The following is a 19,573-nucleotide window of genomic DNA, read 5'->3' on the forward strand; positions in this document are numbered from 1 at the left end:
TTTCCTAAGATTAAGACTGTCTTATGGTTTATCTCCCTCTCTGATTTCATCTTGTTTTACTTTTTCCTCTCTTCCACTATAAGCCTCTGTTTTGTTTCTTAAATTCCACATACGAGTGAGATCATATGATAACTGTTTTTCTCCCACAGACTTATTTCGCTCAGCATCATACCTTCTCGTTCTGCCATGACTTCTTTCTGTACACGCTGGCATTGAGGAGGAGAAGGCGGGCAGCTTAGGGACAAGTTGTCAAAGACAGAAGAGGGGATCCCACAGAACCACTCACGCAGAATTACTGCACAGGCAGCAGGAGTTTCTCTGGAATTTTCTGATGGTGACACTCCCCAACTTAGGGAGATGAAGAGGACATTGAGGCAAAGCTATTATGGACAATTAACTTTTTGGGCATTATTCCAGAGTCCCCGCATCCCTGTGCTCATGAACTGACGGGCTCGCGGGTCCTATTTGCTTCTCCTTTCCCATTTTTCTGCTCTCCGGCCAGTTTGGAGTTAATGTAGCAAATATTTCCTTGTTGGCATAATAAAGAACATTGCATTGATGGTAGATGCACTGCAGAAAAAAGAATGTCCTCTTGCAATGCACAATACCAGGGATTATTTGCCTTTGGGGATTATCAAAGCAGGGTTCCTTCCCTTTAGCTCAGCTGATTTTGAGCCTTCCAAATTTGTGTCAGTGCACATAGACAGGTTAATTTTCGAGTTATCTTTAACTGCTCATCCCTATGCTGCTGCCTCCGTCTCCTCAGCTACATGCCGAGGTGTAGAGAAAGTGCACAGAGCACGGAGGTACTGCACTCTGTAGAAATAACCAGAGTGACAGGTGCCCCTGCCTCCCGCCAAGGGGCTATTTCCTGGCTTGTTGGCTCCACCTCGGCCTTGCGCTCTCATGAGCAGAAATCCCGCTCAATGGGGCTTTATATGGCAGTCATCCCTGGGAGGACAAGAGAACGTCCTCCCTGTCCACCTGCCTCCCTCCGACCCTGCCCCCCTCCATCTCTTGATACCATCTCGAGATCAGCTCTTCTAAAGTGCGACTCTTCTCCCTTCACACCGCTGCTTAGGACGACCCCACAGCAGCTGGCAGTGCCATCAGAGTCAAGTCTAAACTCCTTGAATGCATGGGTGGTGCTCTGGCCATTTCCCCAGGGACATCGTTGCCTGTTTTCTTTTGTTTTGGTCTGTTTTCTTCGCTAGACTGTCACGTAAGCTTCTGAGAGGTCAGGACTATGTTTTATTCACCGTTGTTCATTCGACAGATACATGGTTAATTGATAAATGAAAAGAAAAACAGTGCAAGGGCCATCGAAAACATTTGCCAAGTCACGGTTCAGAAAACCTTGCTGAAAGCCTCTTGCCCTCATTAATTGCTTGTTGCAGAATTATGAATGGTCAGTCACCTTACGGCATACGCTACTCGTGTGTTCAGTGACTATCGTTTTTAGCTAGAAATCAGAGGATTTTTGCCTTGCTTCCAGATAGAAGAGGCAGTCTGAGAAATGTAGCTTGGGTTCTGACTTTTGGAGTACCTCAAAGATTTAGGGGGGATAATGGCATAGAACATGAACTATCAGAACTAGCCCAGAAAATCTGGGACCTATGATCACAGGTCTCAAGAATCACAGAAAAGTTGGCACGTGAAGTGTATGACCTTGTGTGGTGGTTATTGTGTGAATTCCAAATCACTTTTCTAAGACAGCAAGTTTCTGGCTTGCTAGGGACTGCCTCATACATCTTTGGACCCTTCCAATGTTTAGTATGGCGTGTTGGACACAGTAGGTCATTGATAAAAGTTTATTGAATGGCTAAGTAAGGACTAAGTTAGTCATCTCCCCTGTGTCACACATGATTGCTCAGGGGAATGGAGACAAAATATTCAGGAACTTATAGACTGTTCACAACAGAGCAATTACCACTTGAGCCCGCTGGGATTTGCCCTGGGGTCCCCCCAGAGAACCGCTCATCCAATTAACAGTTTATTCAACGTGATCATAACTTTAGCGTATCTTGCCTTGGAATCACTAAGGAATATGAGCCAAGCTGATATTTTTCAAGTCCCATCTGTATGGATCTTTATGGGTTTTTTTTTTCCCATCCATACTCATCCAGATAGTGGGAAATTCTTTCTAAGAATAGGGGCTGAGAAAATAGATAGGGAAGGCCAATTGCATTCTCTTTGTTGAAAGTCATAAAAACAGGAATGGAGAGAAATGAAGATGGGGCATTCTGAAGGGTCATTGGGTCTGCCTCCTCTTTATCATTGCTGAATAGCTATTGCGTGTCAACCCACAGTGGGCACAGTAAGTGGGTAGGATCCCTTCACGGCAAGTTAATCCATATGCAAACACAGTGACCCCAATTGCTTTGCAATAGAGAGCCACATGGCCCGTGCCCTTAAAATACATCATTTGGGCAGCTGCCAGCAGGCTGATTTATCCCAGCTGGCCAGAAGCAGCCCCGAGATCATCAGTGCCTTTGTTAATTGGGAGAGAGGGGCAGAGGAATCAAGATATTCCTGGGCACCAAGCATTCATTAGCCACCTGGCCTTCCTAAATTATGATCCTGCCATGATTTTCCCAGTGCTTCGACTGAAATTTTAATATTTGGAATGTATTAATAACTCGGAACATGTCATTTCCTAAATAAGCAATGCCCTTGTGGACTCAGTGGAGAAGGGAGCCCAGAGGGTGGATGGTGAAGCAGCCCAGATATTGGCTACCCGGTGGACTGAGCGGTGTGGGGGTGACCCTGCAAGTTCTGCCACGACAGCAAATACAAACAGAGCGGAATGCAGGAATGGACCTCTGGGTTAATGCCCCTGATTTCTATTCATTTGTTCTACACATATAGCGTCTTTGTGGGACCAGCCCCAGGAAAAATGATGAACCGTGATAATGGAAGCTAACGATTCTAGAGCACTTACTCTGCACAACGCCGTGCCATGTAGGCAGCAGCAGGCACTCCTCAGAGCACCCCCACGGGACCCCCATGGGACCCCCACGGGACCCCCACAGGACCTCAGAGCACCCCACCCCTGTGGTGATGGGCGTTTCACAAGGGCAGGGACTTGGCCTGTCTTGTTCACCTTTTAATCCTCAGCACCTGGAGCAGGGCCTGGCGCATAGTAGCTACTCAATAAAATATTTGGTGAAGGAACGAGTCTTCGTTTTAGATGAGGTGGTTGAGGAGTGACAAAGTTAGTAACCTGTCCACGTTGTGGAGCTCTAGAAAGTGACAGAGCCGGGACTCACAGCCTCATTCCCCGCCCTCAGGCGTCCTCGAGTTCTGGGTGCTCCGAGTTCCATCAGCCTCCTGCGTAGGTCTGTTCCTGTCAGTGCTGTGATCTCCCGTGTTATGGACTGAATGTGGTGTCCCCCTCACGTTCAGATGTTGAAGCCCTGACCCCCTCACCCCCAGGGGAATGGCATTTGGAAGTAGGGGTTTGGGGAGGTAATTAGGTTTGGATAAAGTCATGAGGGTGGGGCTCCCATGTTGGGATTAGTGCCCTTGTAAGAAGAGGAAGAGACGTCAAGGCTCACTCTCTCCACCTTATGAGGACACAGCAAGAGGCGGCTGTCTGCAAGGAAGAGACCAGACCCTCACCAGGAACTGCATCTGCCAGCAACTTGATCTTGGATTTTCCAGCCTCTAGAACTTCCAGAAGTAAAGGTCTGCTGTTTAAACCACCTAGTCTGTGGTATTTTGGTATGGCAGTGCAAGCAGACGAAGACAACCCTTAAGGCACACTCACCAAAATTTACTTGTTCCATGTCCCATTCTTTTAAGGCTTTGCTTTCTACCAGTGAGCAACAGCTGGGGATGTGATGAACTTCGTCTTGCCTTTCTACTCCCCAACCCATCCAACATCTGTGCAGTACATTGACATTTACAAAGGGACTCACATACGTGATTTCACATGATACTCAAAAACAGCTCGTGAAACAGCTCGTGAAACAGGACAGTCCTCATTATCCCCATCTTACAGCTAAGTAAACTGAGCCTTTGCCAGATCAACTGACTTACCATGACCACACACCAAGAACTAGGACTCAGTTCTCTGACTCCCTAGCCCAGTGTCCCGTCCTCAGCACCACATTGTGGAAAATGTCACAAAGCGTCATTCATTCAGGAGCAGGTGGCCTTGTAACTGGAGGCTGATGGAGAGGCATGACGTCATCTTCAACGAATGACTCTCTCGGGAGGTGTTTTGGGCAGGTGAGCTCAGATATTCTGGAGTACTTCAGATGACTCCGAGCTGGCAGGGATCTATCTTTCCTCCACCTGGGCCTGGGGCAGGGTCATTCTTCTGAAAATCTCCGGAGAGCTGGCCAACAGGTGCACTTGTCCAACTTGTGCACCTAATTGATCTTCAAGTCCTGACCATTCTAAGAAGTGTCACTTGCGTTTGCCCATCTCTGGCCATCCCCACTCCACCTGCCATGCCTACCTTGGAGCCTCACACCATCCTGCCTGGCCTACTGCTGGGGGTTTCCCAATCGGACCTCAGCTATGCCTCTACTCGGTCTAGGCCACCTCCCATGCTGGGGACAAAGTGATCTGCTTGAATAACAAATCCAGTGACCCCACCTCCCGCTTAAAAACCTGTTTGAAGAGTATAGGAGGTGAATGTGGCAGATTTAAAAAGGGAAAATAACAACAATTTTAAGAAAAACTTTCTTTGGGGGGAGGACTTGAAAATCATTTTGCTCTTCTTTAAAAAGTTCTCTTTTTATATTCCTTTAGAAAGTACGCTCGTGGAGTGCAGTGGAGAATTTTATCTATTTATGGCACAAGGTTGTTAGACACCTAAATATTAGTACATGAAAGAGCAGCCAACCTCATGTTAGTTCTACTAAGCACGGGAGATCTTTTGCATGTCACAAAATTCAAAACAGAGGCCGTTCGCACTGGCTTTATTTTTTAAAGAGTATGCTAATTTTTGATTCCAAGAAAATAATCCAAAAGAAGGGGGGGGAAGTCAATAAAAATCAAGATGATCATCGTGGAGTAATTTATAATAAAGAAAAACTAAAACAAGAGTAGTTAAGTAAATGATGTTGTGCCAATTTGATGGACTATTGTACAGTCACTAAAAATTATAATTACCCAGACTGTGTAGCAACAGAAAAATGCCTATGATATAATGTCAAGCACGCAAAGCAGAAGAGCAAATTGCACGTATACTTGATTACAGCTCTAAACATCATGTTTACATGTGGGCAAGGACTGGCAGGAAGCAAGAAGAATGAATACAGATTACTTCGGCTGGTGGGATTGTGAGGGATTCCTCATCTTTTGGAGTTGGTGTTTCTCACGTCATTTGTGCCTTTTCGAAAGGATGCTGTTTAGCCCTTTCAGGGACCACTTTCCAGAGCGTCGGTCCCGGGAAGGCACATACACAGCGACAAGGACTGCAATTCCTGATCGTGCCCCACTGCCGGGAGTGTCTCCTGGGTGCCTGGCTCTGCTGGTGGGAATACTCAGATCCACCCTGAGCACGGCTGTCTGCACAATTGTTCCCGAGCGCAACGTTGCTGCGGAAACTCAACCACTGGATGAATCTTGATATATGAATGCGCTCATATCCACAGTGATTCTCCACTTTTTTTTTTTTTTCCATTTAAGAACAACTCAAGCACAAGGCTGGGAAACCATTCACCCGGACTGTGGCAGAGGGGATTGCCGATTGGGGTAGAAGCTTGAACCGATGACCTCGAGGAGCTGCTGAGTCTACAAGCCTCACCCGTGATCCGTGTGCCCTTTCCATACACCTTGTTGAGGCTCTTAGATGTTCATGTGCTGTTTCCTGCTCCAGGAGTGATGCAACACATCATTTGAAATATAGCACCTTGGAATGCACAGGCCAGGCACTGCAGTCCATAGCCCCAGGGTCGAATCCCACTTTTCCCACCGATAAGCTCTGTGACTGTAGATGAGTGACTTGTTATCTCTCTGGACCTCAGTTTGGTCATCTGTAAAATTGGGACATCAGAACCTATCCCCGAAGCTTGTGGAGAGCCGGGAGATGAGCGGGCACGTAGTAGGTGTTGAATTAAATGGGAAGGAACTGGAGACACACGATAGGGACAGACTGAAGCAAGCTGGTGAGCCTTGGCACGCGGAGGCACAGGAAAAGTGAGTTTTAAGTGAGGATTTAAAGGAGCAGACCCAGTGCATGGGAAACAGAAAACTGTTGATAACATATGCTGTAGCGTAAAGAAGAGCTGGGAGTTACTGCCAATTTACAGATGGCGAAAATACCGTTTCTCCAGGGAGCAGCTGTAACAGAAGCAAACGTGAGCAATCAAGAGGCTCCTACATTTTGATTTAATTGCAAAAAAAAAAAAATCAAATGCATAATCTGAGAATCACCATAGGCACCAGCTCTACCATCCTGGCCGAAGTCAAGATCCCTCTCTGAACTAGATCAGCCTTTCATGCTACATTCAGAGAGAAGCTTCCCTAATGAGCTGGCTTCTCAGATGTATGCCAGCTACACGTATCATGTGAACTCTTTTCTGTTTTAAAGCCCCAGCAATTCTCTTGGGACCAAGATTTCCACTGACATTGAGACTCAATATTAATTCAAAGACTACTTTCCTAGTTACATCAGAATTAGAAAAACTAAAACAGAAAAACTTTAGACTCTTGCAAACCAGTATTAAGTTTTTCTTTATTTTTGCCTTCACTTTTTTTAGGAAAGTAAAAATGCTGAAAGGAGAAGGAGTGCTTAGTATTTATACAGAACTGAAAAAGCAATAAGCCTTTTTGATTTCTCAAAAGTGCACCCTGAGCATACAAGAAATTTCTAGTACTTCAGGAACGTGGAAACGAAACTAATGAGCGCGTCGTGTGGAAAGATTAAATACAGCGTATGGTATTTTCAGAGTCAACACAAAACCCACTGGGCATTTATGGCATCTGAAGACTGGTTTGATGAAATCCACTGAGCCAAGTCTCGCGCTGAAGCTGGAGCCGGACAGATATACTATTCACAGCACTCGGGGATTTGTGTAGAAACAGCTTACAGATTTTCTGACAACCTTGCCTTTCAACTCAGATGAATGAAGCACTATTGTTTGGTCATGAGGAACTTTCATAAAAAAGTTGTCACCAAAGCTGTTTCTCACTGGGTACGAGGAGTGTAGAAATGGCAGTCTTTAAATAATGCTTGGAGATGAAAATACGTTAGACACCCGAATCATTGCCAAATTAAGTTTAGCTTTGAATGAAAAAGTAAGAAAAGTAAGCAAATGCCAAGTGAAGACTAATAACCTTCGGGCTTTGCTAGTAGACCCACTCTTGTCTCCACATGGATCCTGACAGAGATTACTGTGAAGGGAGGGGGTGTCTGGGGCACACAGACAGATGGACATTTTGTAGGTGGCTACTGCCTATAGCGTGGTTTGGTATTATTACCTCACCTATGCTTTTTCTAGTGCATTGCCTTGGTTCAGGGCTTGGTGATGGCTCGCCAAGACACACTTAGCTCTTCTAAAGCCATGGCCTTTCCTGGCTGGATCTAAAATGCCAAATATTGTGATATCCGTGGACATGCTAAGACTTCTATAGGTTTGTAGGTCAGTTTACATTGATTGTCGGGTAGACTATTGCTGAAAGAATCAACATAGGGCCCGAGGACGCTAAGGCTTTTGGAGCATCTGGCTCAACAATTCCTGGTCAAGGAGGAGGAGGATTTATTTCTTTATCTTCTTCAAGGGCAGATGACTTACCAGAAAGCACAATTGCCCTGTGGTCAATAGACCTGGCTTTGAGTTCAAGTGGGAAGAGGGTGAGATTGGGATTTGGGATCTGGGTCTTGTATGGACAATGTTGGCACCTGTGAACACTTTCTCGCCTCTCAGAGCCTCCGTTTGCTTGAGAAATGAGCCTACGAGGAACATTATTCTCACAGGACTGTGGGAGGCTTCCATGGCATCTGATGTTTTCGAAGGTGCTTTGTGTCTTATAAAGTACTGTACTGAGTTAGGCATTAGTCCTGCTAATTGTGGGACCCTGGACAATGTCTTAGCTTTCCTGAGCCTTAGTTTCCTTCTTTGTAAACTGGGAAGGGTAATGGCAGGCCTTATTCGCTCCCTGAAGGTACTGTAAAGCTCAAAATGAAATGATGTGAGAAAAACTAGGCATATGGCAAAAGACTTTGTTATTTTAGCAATTTAAAACAATTAATTTCAAAATATTCAAGTGAAATGCCTTGAGTGTTGTCCACTTTGGGATGATTTAATGATTTCTATTGCCTGTTGAATGTTGCCATTGGTTTCTTTTGATCTACAGGTGGTTTTCAATATTCTAATAATCTCTTAGGTGGTTTATGGCATGAATACAATTTGGTGGCTTGAGAAAATATTGTTCTCGCGTTACCATGGGGTTGTTTTCAACTGTTTCCCAGGACAACTGCCTCACGAATGCTGGCCCATCATTGTACCCGTCTTTTCTCCTTTGGGTAGTTATGTCCCCCTGCTTCCTGATCTCTCTATTGTCTGCTTCAGCGACATACGAGTGGCACACATCGGGCTGGAGCCAACCCTCATCCCCTCATTGCTCTTCTGGAAGAGGTGATCTCTGCTAGAAGTTGGGCATTCATTGTACAGGACCTCTGCAGAGTGGGAGGGGAGACTGAGACACTATGGAAACCGACACGTTGAGAACTCGTAGATGGACAGAGAGAACTTAAGAAATCACATCAATCTGCCTCTTTGAAGAAAATCTTCTCCTTGCTGAGCAGCAACATCGTACCCTTTGAGGCGTTTTACGAGTGCTTTCTGAGGCTTTTCGGTGCCACCATGTGATAGGCACTGTTCGCCTAAGAGCCAACGTGTCTTGAGAGTTTCTGTCATTGCCTTTATTCGGAGAGGGTTGGCTCAGAAAAAGCCCAAAGACAGGCACTGTTGGCGTTATCTTTGCAATTTCAAATGAAACATTCCTTGGTGAAAGGCAGTCTTGTTCCTATCCCAGGATCTATCAATATTGGCTCCCAAGCTGGTCTTCGCATTTCACAGACGTTTGTGCTTGTCTGTATTCCCGCAGAGCCCTCCCGAGCAGGTCCGTACCTAGTCAAACAGGGACAAAAGACGATATTTCTCTTCTAGGGGATTTTGACTTCCAGAGAATGACAGGAGGTTAAAGGGCCATATGAGTGGGTATGGCAGACTCAAGGACTGACCTATTTTTCACATTTCTGTGTTCAAAGCTCCCAAATGAAAAGCAGAAAATGGCCAATTTATTAGAAAATTGAGACTGTGAAGTGGCAGAAAGGACTAAGTCTTTCTGAAAAGTAAAATAACAACCAAAAAAAAAAAAAAGCAGATAGTAAAACTTGTTACCAGCTACCCAAGAATTGAGAGGAAGGAATGGCACAGGTAAAGATCTCTGCGTGTGTACGTGCACGTGCGTGCTTCTAAATACTGCAGAAGCTTTCTTCTACTCCCTGCTTTGTCTTTATTTCCTCCAGGTTTCCTTGTCTTGTGTATCGCTTCTGGCCTCTCTTTCCCTGTATTGGTTTTCCTCACTTGTCTGGGATCCTTGGCCATCATTGATACTTAAGTGTGAGGCCCTGAAAAGCCACATGAAAGCTCCGTATGCGTGGGCAGGACTGCAAACTGGTATGGTCAACAGATGGGGACTTGGCTTTTTGTTGGGGATATGCAATTTTTTTTCCCCCTGTGGGTCCTTGCCTGAATCCAAGCAGTTTTCTCAGATAGGAACTCTCTATCTACTCTGTCTTCAGAGTTCCAATTAAGTTCTAGGAGCAAGAAGAGAAGAGGGCAGAAGCTTCTCCATTCAGCCTTTAGTATTTTCTTTGTTTTTAATTTTAATTTAATTTATTTTTTTAGAGAGGGAGAACGTGAGAGCTGGGGGGTTGCGAGGGGCAGGCAGAGGAAGAGGGGGAGAGAGAATCTCAAGCAGACTCCACACTGAGTACGGGGTGAGGTCGGGGCTGTATCTCACGATGCTGAGATCACGACCCACGCGGAAACTGAGAGTGGAATGCTCAGCTGAGTGGGCCACCCAGGCAATCCTATTTTAATTTTTATTGCAGTATAATTGACATACAATATTATTTTAGTTTCAGGTGTAAAACATAGAAATGATCACCATGGTAAGCCCCATTAACATTCATCACCAGATGTAATTTTTACAGTATTGGTGACTCTGTTCCCCGTGTTGTGCATTACATCCCCACGTCTTATTTATATTATAACTGGAAGATTGTGCCTCTTAATCCCCTTCACCTTCTTTGCCCCTCCCCCACCCCCTGCCCTCTGACAACCACCAGTTTGTTCTCTGCATCTATGATTCTGTGCAGTACTTTCTTTATTTTTTAAGATTTTATTTATTTATTTATTTGAGAGAGAGAGAGAGTGCATGAGCAGGGGGAGGGGCAGAGGGAGAAACAGACTCCCTGCTGGGCCGGGAGCCCGATGGGGGACTCGATCCCAGGACCCTGGGATCATGACCTGAGCCGAAGGCAGATGCTTAACTGACTGAGCCACCCAGGCACCCTGTGCAGTATTCTCTTTAATTCATTTCTTGGTGCAGCTTGTCTTGCTCTCACCTGTGCCTAAGCCCCAGACTCCAGTACCTGGATTACTGGTCCTCTCCGAGTGAACCTCCTCTTCTGCCTGGCAGGGTAAGGGCTGGTGCCTGGCTACATAGGTGGGGCAGGCACCTGGGACACAGACCTCCTCACGTGGACCTATCAGCCCTCGTCTTTTCAGCCTTGCTTTGTGCCTATCTGTCTTCAGGAGAACCTAGTATTATGAATTCCTGAGCTTTTTGGGGTCCTGGGGTATAAGTAGGTTTGCCTTTGGTTTCCTTCCCCTGCAGGCACTTGGATTCAGCTTTCTTTGTTGCCTTTCCCATACAGTTTCCATGTTACAAAATGTTATTGACATTTCTCATCTGTTTAGTCTTCTCCTGTTTGTTGTTTGTTTGTATATTTTTAGCTCTTTAATTCTTTTGCTGTCATTTTATTAGGTTTTGGGAGGAAGTAGAGATAAACACCTGTGTTTATTTAATCAGAAGTCCGATAATGGAATTTTAACAATATACAGACACCGAGACCCCATCCCTAAAGATTCTCATTAAGTGGTGTAGGGTGGGATCTGGGCATTCCCGTATTTTAGGGGTTCCCAGTAGGGTGATGAGGTGAGCTGACTTCATGGCCCTCTGAGCCCCAATGGGGTGTGGCTTTGACCACATTCCTCATGCACAGTTGACTTCTATCCTTCTCGCTAGAAGCACAGCAATGGGGAACAGCTACATGTGAAAAGCGTTTATTGGGTGCTTTCTATGTCCCTGGAATTGTGTTAAAGATCCTTTTGGTTGCAGATGATTGAATTAAACAGCTTTGGCAGTGAATTTTTGGCCAATACAAATAATGATGGAAAAAGCAGGTACTTAAACACCAGATGGGCTTCCCCGATCTTGCACCAATTCTTTTCTCTGTGTGCTGGCTTCATTCTTCATGAGGCTAGAACCATCTCCACGGTCAGATTTGATCTTCCATCTTACAGATTCAAGTCAAGAGAGGAACCATCTTTCCCTCAGCTCCACTATTCTCATCCCAGCTAAAGTATGAACAACGCCAGGGACGGCCTTGGGGTGACTAGCCTGGGCCAGGTTTTACCTCCTGATCCATCACGATAGTGAAGTCGGGTATTATATGCCCTTGGCTATTCAAGGCTACCTGCGGCTGGGCCTGCAGGTGCACGATCTGTGCAAAACCACAAAATGCATCCATCTGTGCAAAACCACAAACATGCTTTTTTCCTTAGCATTCTGAAATGTTCCAAAGTTGTGTCCCCGCCTATGCATCATTCCTATTCATTAGCTCTAGATGTAGCTTCTTTTTCTTTTTTTTTAAGATTTATTTATTTTAGTGAGATGGAGAGAAAGTGAGCAGGACAGGAGGAGGGGCAGAAAGGGGAGGGAGACAAACAGACTCCCCGCTGAGCTGGCAGCCCTATGCGGTCTCAATCTCAGGATCCTGAGATCATGACCTGAGCCGAACTCAAGAGTCAGGTGTTCAACCGACTGAGCCTCCCAGGTGCCCTAGATGTAGCTTTTTATGATTCTGAAACTTACAGGCAATATGAACAGTTAATCTTTCTCAACTTACCCAAGCCCCTAGAGCTCTGGTCTCAGTGGGCTGAGTCCCCAGACCTGGCAGGCACTCGTGTAGCAAACAGCTTAACTGACTCTGCGATCTTTATCAGCGTCCGGGATAATGACTGGCTTGCATTTGCTGCTCTGGTTATCTGTTGCTGTGCAGCAAACCACAGTTTCCGATGGTGACAACAGTAACAATCATTTATTCTGCTCACGGTTCTGGAGGTTGACTGGGTTCAGCCGGGTAATTCTCAGTCATGGCCTAAGACAGCAGCTGGGGCTGAGGGCCTCTCAAAGCCTTCTTCATCCCACAAAGGTTGCCTGGCTGGGAAGCCTCCGATGGCTGGCCTCCTCAGGCAACTCTCTCTCCTCGAGGTGTGTCCACCTGGCAGCCTCAGGGCTCTGGACTCCGTACGTGGCAGTTGGAGGCTCCCAGGATGACTGTCCCAAGATAAACTGGCAGAAGCTCCATGGCTGTTTCTATCCCATCCTCAGAAATCATAGCGTCCTCTCTGCTGCACTGTTCATTGAGGCCGTCACCGAGGCCTGCCCAGTTTCAAGGGGGAGGGGACAGATTTTGCAAACATATGTCAAAACCACTCTCCTGACCTTCACTCAGCCCGTGCCCCTTTTTAGGGTCTGTCACTTTATACATTCCCCCTTCTGGTTTTTATAGGATTCTTTGGTTACCTTGACACGATTTGAATTAGTATAGAGCTAAACCACAGAGGGACAGGGGGCTGGAGCTAGGGACTTCAACATCTGTACTCCCTGTTCCTTTTGAAGAGTCTGGGTGACTTGCTTAAGGACACATGCCCTCTCTGGACGAATGACTGTAGTTGTTGCCTCTCCATCCGTTACTGCGGTCCAGGTCGTGTTAAAGGTGGCAACTCCCACGTGGCCAAGAGAGTGAAGGCGTCAGGAAAGACAGTTCCCTGAAGGAGGAGGGGTGCTTCTCCCAGGGGAGGTGGGGGTGATGGGCTGCCGGGGCCGTGAAATTCTGCTCAGTTTTTACAGAGAGTGTCTCACTGAATTCCAGCAACTGCCCTGACGTAGGTACCAATGTTATTCCCTTTTAACACATGAAAACACTGAGTCTTAGAGATTTTCAATATCATGTCCAAGGTCCCTCAGCCAAGCCTGGCAGAGTGAGAGTTGCTGAGCCATTCTGTCCAAATGCAAGTCCCTAATCTAAACACCTCTCTTTCCCCAGGCCCCGGCCACACTCTCCAGCACAGCCAATGGAGGTGAGAGACAAGAGCAGATAAGGGGGGAAGAAAGGGGTGTCCCCAGGAGGACGGGTCTCTGACCTCCAGCCCCCACATCTCATTTTTCTTTCCTACCCACCTGGCCAGCCTCTACGTCAGCTGCCGCCATGGCTGCCACTCCTCCAAGGGGCTAAGCAGTGGCCTGATCGCCCTTGGGTACGTTGGTCCAGCAGCCGGCACCCTCTCCTCCCTTTGTTCAGCTGCAGTGAGGATGGACTGTCCCCAAAAGAATCTTATGAGGAAAGGCATAGACTATGAATCCAAAGCAAACAACACAGAAATACAAGAGTTGAGCTGCATGGGATCACAGAGCGTTGACTCCTTATCTTAGTTTCAGTAAAGGTCTGCCCCCCATCAGGACACCTGCTACTGCTTGCTAGGCCCCCAGACCTTTTGTTTCATGCCCAGCCTGCAGCTGAAAGCACTTCCCACAGGTGCTTTCACCAGCTCGTTCTGCAGTTTCCCGTTCACTGGCCACAAAAGGCTGAGGCTCCCCAGGCCACGTGATCCCCCGGGAGGGCATCCTTGATGAAGCCCCCTGTCACCCGAAGAAGATTGACAGGCCCCTTACTTTCCACCATCCAAGATAATGCAGAATCGCTTCAGAAGTTCCTGAGAAGTGTCCATTGAGGTCGTCTGCAGGGCCATGGTCATGGACATGACCCCAGCCCAATAGAGGTCAAGGCTTTTTGCCTGAACGTGTGTGTGTGTGTGTGTGTGTGTGTGTGTGTGTGTGTGTGTGAGAGTGGGGGGCAGAATTCTGATCGTTATAACTTCTCAATTTCAAAATGCCTCACACGTATGTGATGACAACCCACATATAGTCAGCGGAGGGGGGAGACAACAAGTGATTTCTCTCTCTGGACCTCTGTAGACCCCCCTTATTACACGAGACCCTGCTGTTTGTGCAAGAGAGAAACAGAAGGACCTGAGACCGGTATTGTTTCCAAGTTGAGGGCTCCAGGGCTGGGGAGGGAACAGTTGTTTTTTTTAACAGCTGAGAGCAAGATAAAAGAAAATTACAACAGTTTGACAGCATAATTTTAATAAGTTTTGTTTTTTCCTGGCGCCGAGATTCATCAAATTGTGGCTTGAAGCAATAGAGAGATAAGGGGGGAGAAAGTGTTGAGACAAGCAGCCACTGCGGTGGCCGCCTGCAATGTTATTGGGTTGTGAGGGCTGTTCACACTGTTGCTATTCCCAAATGCTTTACTGACTCAAATTAAAAAGTGATTATTTAATGTATCCACTAGATCTGTCTACTCCCGAGAGAGTGCCTGTTGTGGCCTTCCAATGGGCGGGGGTGGGCCGTGTTGGATTCCTATCTCTGCAAGCCCGTCCTCTCCCAGCCCTCTCTCCTGCTCCCCACTTCTGCTCCCCCCTGTGGTGGGGGGGCGTGCTCTGCCACCTCTCAGCCTGCGACTGAAGCCATGGGAAGCTCAGTTTTTCTGGGGTGCTTCAGAAGAGGAGCGGGGGGCTGCCAGCGGAGAGGGCTGGCAGCTGTGGGGGCCTCCGCAGTAGCGTTGGACGTTCTGGCAATCCTAATGCATTCAGTTATTGGGCATCTATATGTAGGCTGGCTGTATGCCGGGTGCTGGGGGTGCCAGGAAGAAACAGGCAGCATCACTCACTGTCCTCGAAAACTTAGATATACTCTGTCCCTGTCCTGAGCCCTGGGCCTGCTCCCAAGGGGCGCTGTGCAGCAGGCTTGTCTCTGAGTGCAATGCAGCCCAGCTGGACCCCTGGACAGCTCGTGAATGCAGTGATAGTTCAGCTACCTACGGGCCTGTTCCGCTTCGGGAGGTGTTGGGGGTATAGGAGCCTGGCGTGATCCCTGGCATTGTTCTGAGTCGGTGGCTGGCCCCGGAAATCCCTGGCCCTGTGATATTCCCTGCTGCACCCCACTGTAAGCCCGGGGGCTCTGACTGTCCAACAAACTGTTTTCGATGGGGATAAAATCTGTCTCACTTCTTAGCATCGATGACAGATGGTCCACAATCTTGACTACCCTAAGTTACACCAAATAAGAACGATACACACTTTTGTGAAAAATTTCATACTTACAGTTGTCACATCCTGTCAATTTCTACCTCAGCCTTATGCCTTACGTCCATCAATCCCCTCCTTCCCGTTCCCACTGTCCTAATTCAATCCCTCATTATCTGCTGCCTAAGCTGATTTCCTCGCCTTTCTTGCCTGCATTCTCTCTGCCTTTGAAATCATCCCACATAATGCCACCGGATTAATCTTCTTAAAGTGTAGCTCAGATCGCGTCATTCTTTGGCTCAGAAGTATTTTGTGACTTCTTCCGGTTGTTTATCAAATTAAGAGAATGCTGTTTTGGCTTCCCACAAGGCAGGCTCCAGCCCGGTGTGGCCACAGCTTCCCTACCTGCATCGGCTCACCCTGCATTGGGTGGCTGTTCTGCTTTCACGTCTAGCCCTCTGGCTGGAATGCTCCTTTTCGGGATGTTGGCGGCTGGGTCTCTCGCTGTCCTTCAGTACCCAGTGAAGAGAGCTCCTCTTTCACAAAGCCTTTCCCCAGTCCCCAGATGGGGTGTGACTGCTCCAATCCTGAACCATCATGGCAAGGGTTTTGTCCTTCTCTTACTTTTGTCCTTCTCTTACTTCTCTGATAGTAGTCAAAATTAGTGGTGAGTGCCCTTTTGGGGTAGCAAACTCATGGGGGCAGTGACTTCTACCAGGGACTCAAAAGGTCTGTTGATTGTGGCGAATGGACTGGTATCCGTCCGTGCATTCCTGGCACGCAGTGCCTAGCAGCAGCTTTAATGTTTTCTGGAAAAATAGAACTGAGGCCCCTTAGATGTTCCAACAATGGGATTATAAGGGATTAGAAATTTATATATTTGTATGCATGTTCATTATTATATGTGTGAACAGAAATGCAGCACAATCCAGCTTAGACAAAAAAGGGGTTTACTGGAAGGACACGGGTTTGCAGAACTGAGGAGGAAGACAAACTACCCAGGGTGGTTCCAAGGACCTCAGGGACAAGGATCCGCAGCTCTGTGGGTTGTGTAGACCCTATTTGCATCTCATTTTGCTTCTCTCTGGGAGTTAACTTTAAGGTAAGGTGGGAGGATGAGGGGTGAGAAGAATGAAGGGCTGGACTCATCTGGGTCATGTATGATCACAGAAGATGATTAAGTAGATGACAGGGCTCTGTCCTATTACTTTTGACCCAAGCTGTAAGATTTATAGGACAATCCCTAATTATGTCCTCTGCTTCCTGCAGAGGAAGCAGACCCACAGGGAGAGACTGCCCCTTTCTTTTCCACTTGAGCGGGGGGAGAGTAGGAGCTTTAGAAGAAGCAAGGAGCAGACAGGTGAGGGATGGGGCTGGAGGTGCTGCTGGTGGTGGTGGAAGTAGGGAGTGGGGCGGGCCAAGGAGCAAGCTGAAGAATTCCTGATGAGTTCTGGCTCTAGGCACAGAGCACTGGAAACTAAGCCTTTTAATTAACAGGAGTTGATAAAAATGTCCTGGCTGCTGGGGCAATTAGATGACTTGAAAGGGCTTAAAAGAATAACTAAAGAAGCAGGTAATGAGAGATACATGCATCTGTGAGGCCGCGACTGATGATATGGAACATCTGCCTACAGAGGTAACCTGAATATTTAACATTGTGAATCTATAAATATTTAACTACATTCAAATATTTAGCTACTGCAATTGCCTCTCTTAAAAAATGAAATTTTTTTTTTCCGAATACAGGGTCATTTTTTCTCAAAGCACAATGTCATCTAAGCAATTCATTTAAAAAGTTGTTTTTGACAATTTCCCATTGATTACAGAATACAGCCCGTCGTGTGTCAGGATCCCTTCTGATACACGGATTGGATGGAGTGTAATGGGAGCTCTGAACTGGCTATCTTTCACCACACACAGTAGGTTAAGACACCTCTCCCAGTTTCTTGATATTTACTGAGCCCATCCTTTTCTTGCTCTCCCCATAAGAATCTTACGAGACTCCCCTCTGGGCAAAATCATGCCCCAATATAGAAAATCTATGCACTTAGGGAATGGTCAACAATCACAACAAAATAATAGCTAAAAATGGGGGATGGGTGTTTGTTAAAGGAAAGGTGGGGAAGGAAAATCTCCAGGACATTTGGCCACAGACATGTTCTCAGGAATATTAATTCTAGAAGAGACTTTGCATGGAAATGGAGCATGCGGAACTTAATTTCCTCTGAACCACCTGTGCCCACATACCCTTTGGAAAGCCTGTGTATACCCCTGGGCTCAGGTTCTCTGATTTAAAGGTTGCTGCTCTCCACATATGCTTTGTCTCTCAAATTCTCTGCTTCTGAGGTCATTTCCTTCTCTCTCAACACCTTCTCTCCCCCTTCAGATTTAAGGGAAGACCCTTTATACAACCTCCAAGCCAAAGGAATGTAAGCTTCCATCTGTCTCTGTTAATGCTCTCATTATTGTCTACTGTATTATTTTCTACTGTCTATTGTATTAGTCAGGAGTCTCCAGAGAAACACCACCAGTATGGTGGAGATATATATACAGAGAGATATAAAAGGATATTTATTGTAAGAATAGGCTCATGAAATTGTGGAGGCTGAGAAGTCCCCCACAATCTGCCCTCTGGGAGCTGGAGAACCAGGAAAGCTGATGGTATAAGTCCAGATCCAAGAATCCCGGTCTGAGTCCAAAGGTCTGATGAACCAGAAGTGCCAATGTCCGGTGGCCAAAGGCAGGAGAAGATGGATGTCTCAGCTCAAGCAGAGAGAGCAAAATCACCTTTCTTCCATCTTTTCATTCTGTTCAAGCTCTGGGATTGGATGGTACCGACCTGCATTGGAGAAGGTGGTCTCTTTACTCAGTGTACTAATTCAAATGCTCATCTCTTCTGGAGACACCCTTACAGATAAACCCAGAAACAGCTATCTGTTTGTCAGCTATCTGGATATCCTTTAGCCCAGTCAAGTTGACACATAAAATTGACCATCATGGAATACAGCCCATCGCTTCTGTTCCTATCATTGCCTCCATGATTTCCAAACAGCGCTTGTCCACCTTAAACACTTCCTACTTTATTGCTTGATCAATGACATCGCATATGGACTTTGGCTCTGTCTACCACCTTAGAGAGGCTCAGGGAATTAATAAGGCTCCTTGAAGATGAAGGAGACATGTGCACACCAGCGTATTCGTACTTCTGATGACATCAGCAGTAATAAGATTACCACCTAATCGCTGTTGAGTTGCAGCTGGGTGCAAGGTTCCTCACATAGTTCCTCACATTGCTCGTCTGGAATCTTGCAACAAGCCTGAAGGTAGACCGTGTTACCTCCCTTTCACATCTGAGGCCATTGGATGCCGAAGCCCATGCTCTTCCCTTCTGCACACAATGAGAGGTGTCAGATCACTGTCGCTGGAGAGGAGAGGGGCTGAAGATGACCTGAATAATCATCCCATGAACTGACAGTCCTGGAGCCCTTGTATGTGCCAGGCCCTCTTCTGATGGCTTTGTAGGGACCACCTCATGTTATCCTCATGGCAACACGACAGGGTGTAAGGCTGTTATTATCTTCACTTATTATCAGTCGAGGCACAGGGGAGGTAGGGGGCTGGCCTGGTGCCCCACTGGGAGTGAGTATCGGAGCTGGATTCACGCCCTGGCCACCTGGGTCCGGATGGGCAGCCAAGGGCCAGTGCTCAGGTGGCTCAGGATTGGTTGAAGGGATGGGGAAGTCCCCCTCCCCCCTGACTTGCCCTTAAGTAGAGAAACCCTACTTCATACAGGGTCATAGCCACAGCCATTGTCCTCAGCACAATCACAGCTCAGTCACCTATAGCAATGAAGGGTGTGAGTTTGAGAAAAAAATCACAGGAACGGAAGCTAAGAAGTAATGAGGCGCTGTGGCTGCCTGGTCCTTCCAAGCACCATCAGCCCCCAAACTACATTTTGGCCTCATCTGCAGCTGCCCTAAATTGTAGGTTACAGGAATCACCATGCTGTTTACTCCTACAGCGTCCTTTCTCATGCACTGACTTCAGTCTGAAAACCTGAGTCCCCTTTCCCTCCTAATCCCCAAGGCCAATTTAAAATTCATTTCCCAGGGGCGCCTGGGTGGCACAGCGGTTAAGCATCTGCCTTCGGCTCAGGGCATGATCCCGGC

Source organism: Ailuropoda melanoleuca, chromosome 7 (genome assembly GCF_002007445.2).
Source record: "Ailuropoda melanoleuca isolate Jingjing chromosome 7, ASM200744v2, whole genome shotgun sequence".
In the NCBI taxonomy this organism is placed as follows: Eukaryota; Metazoa; Chordata; class Mammalia; order Carnivora; family Ursidae; genus Ailuropoda; species Ailuropoda melanoleuca.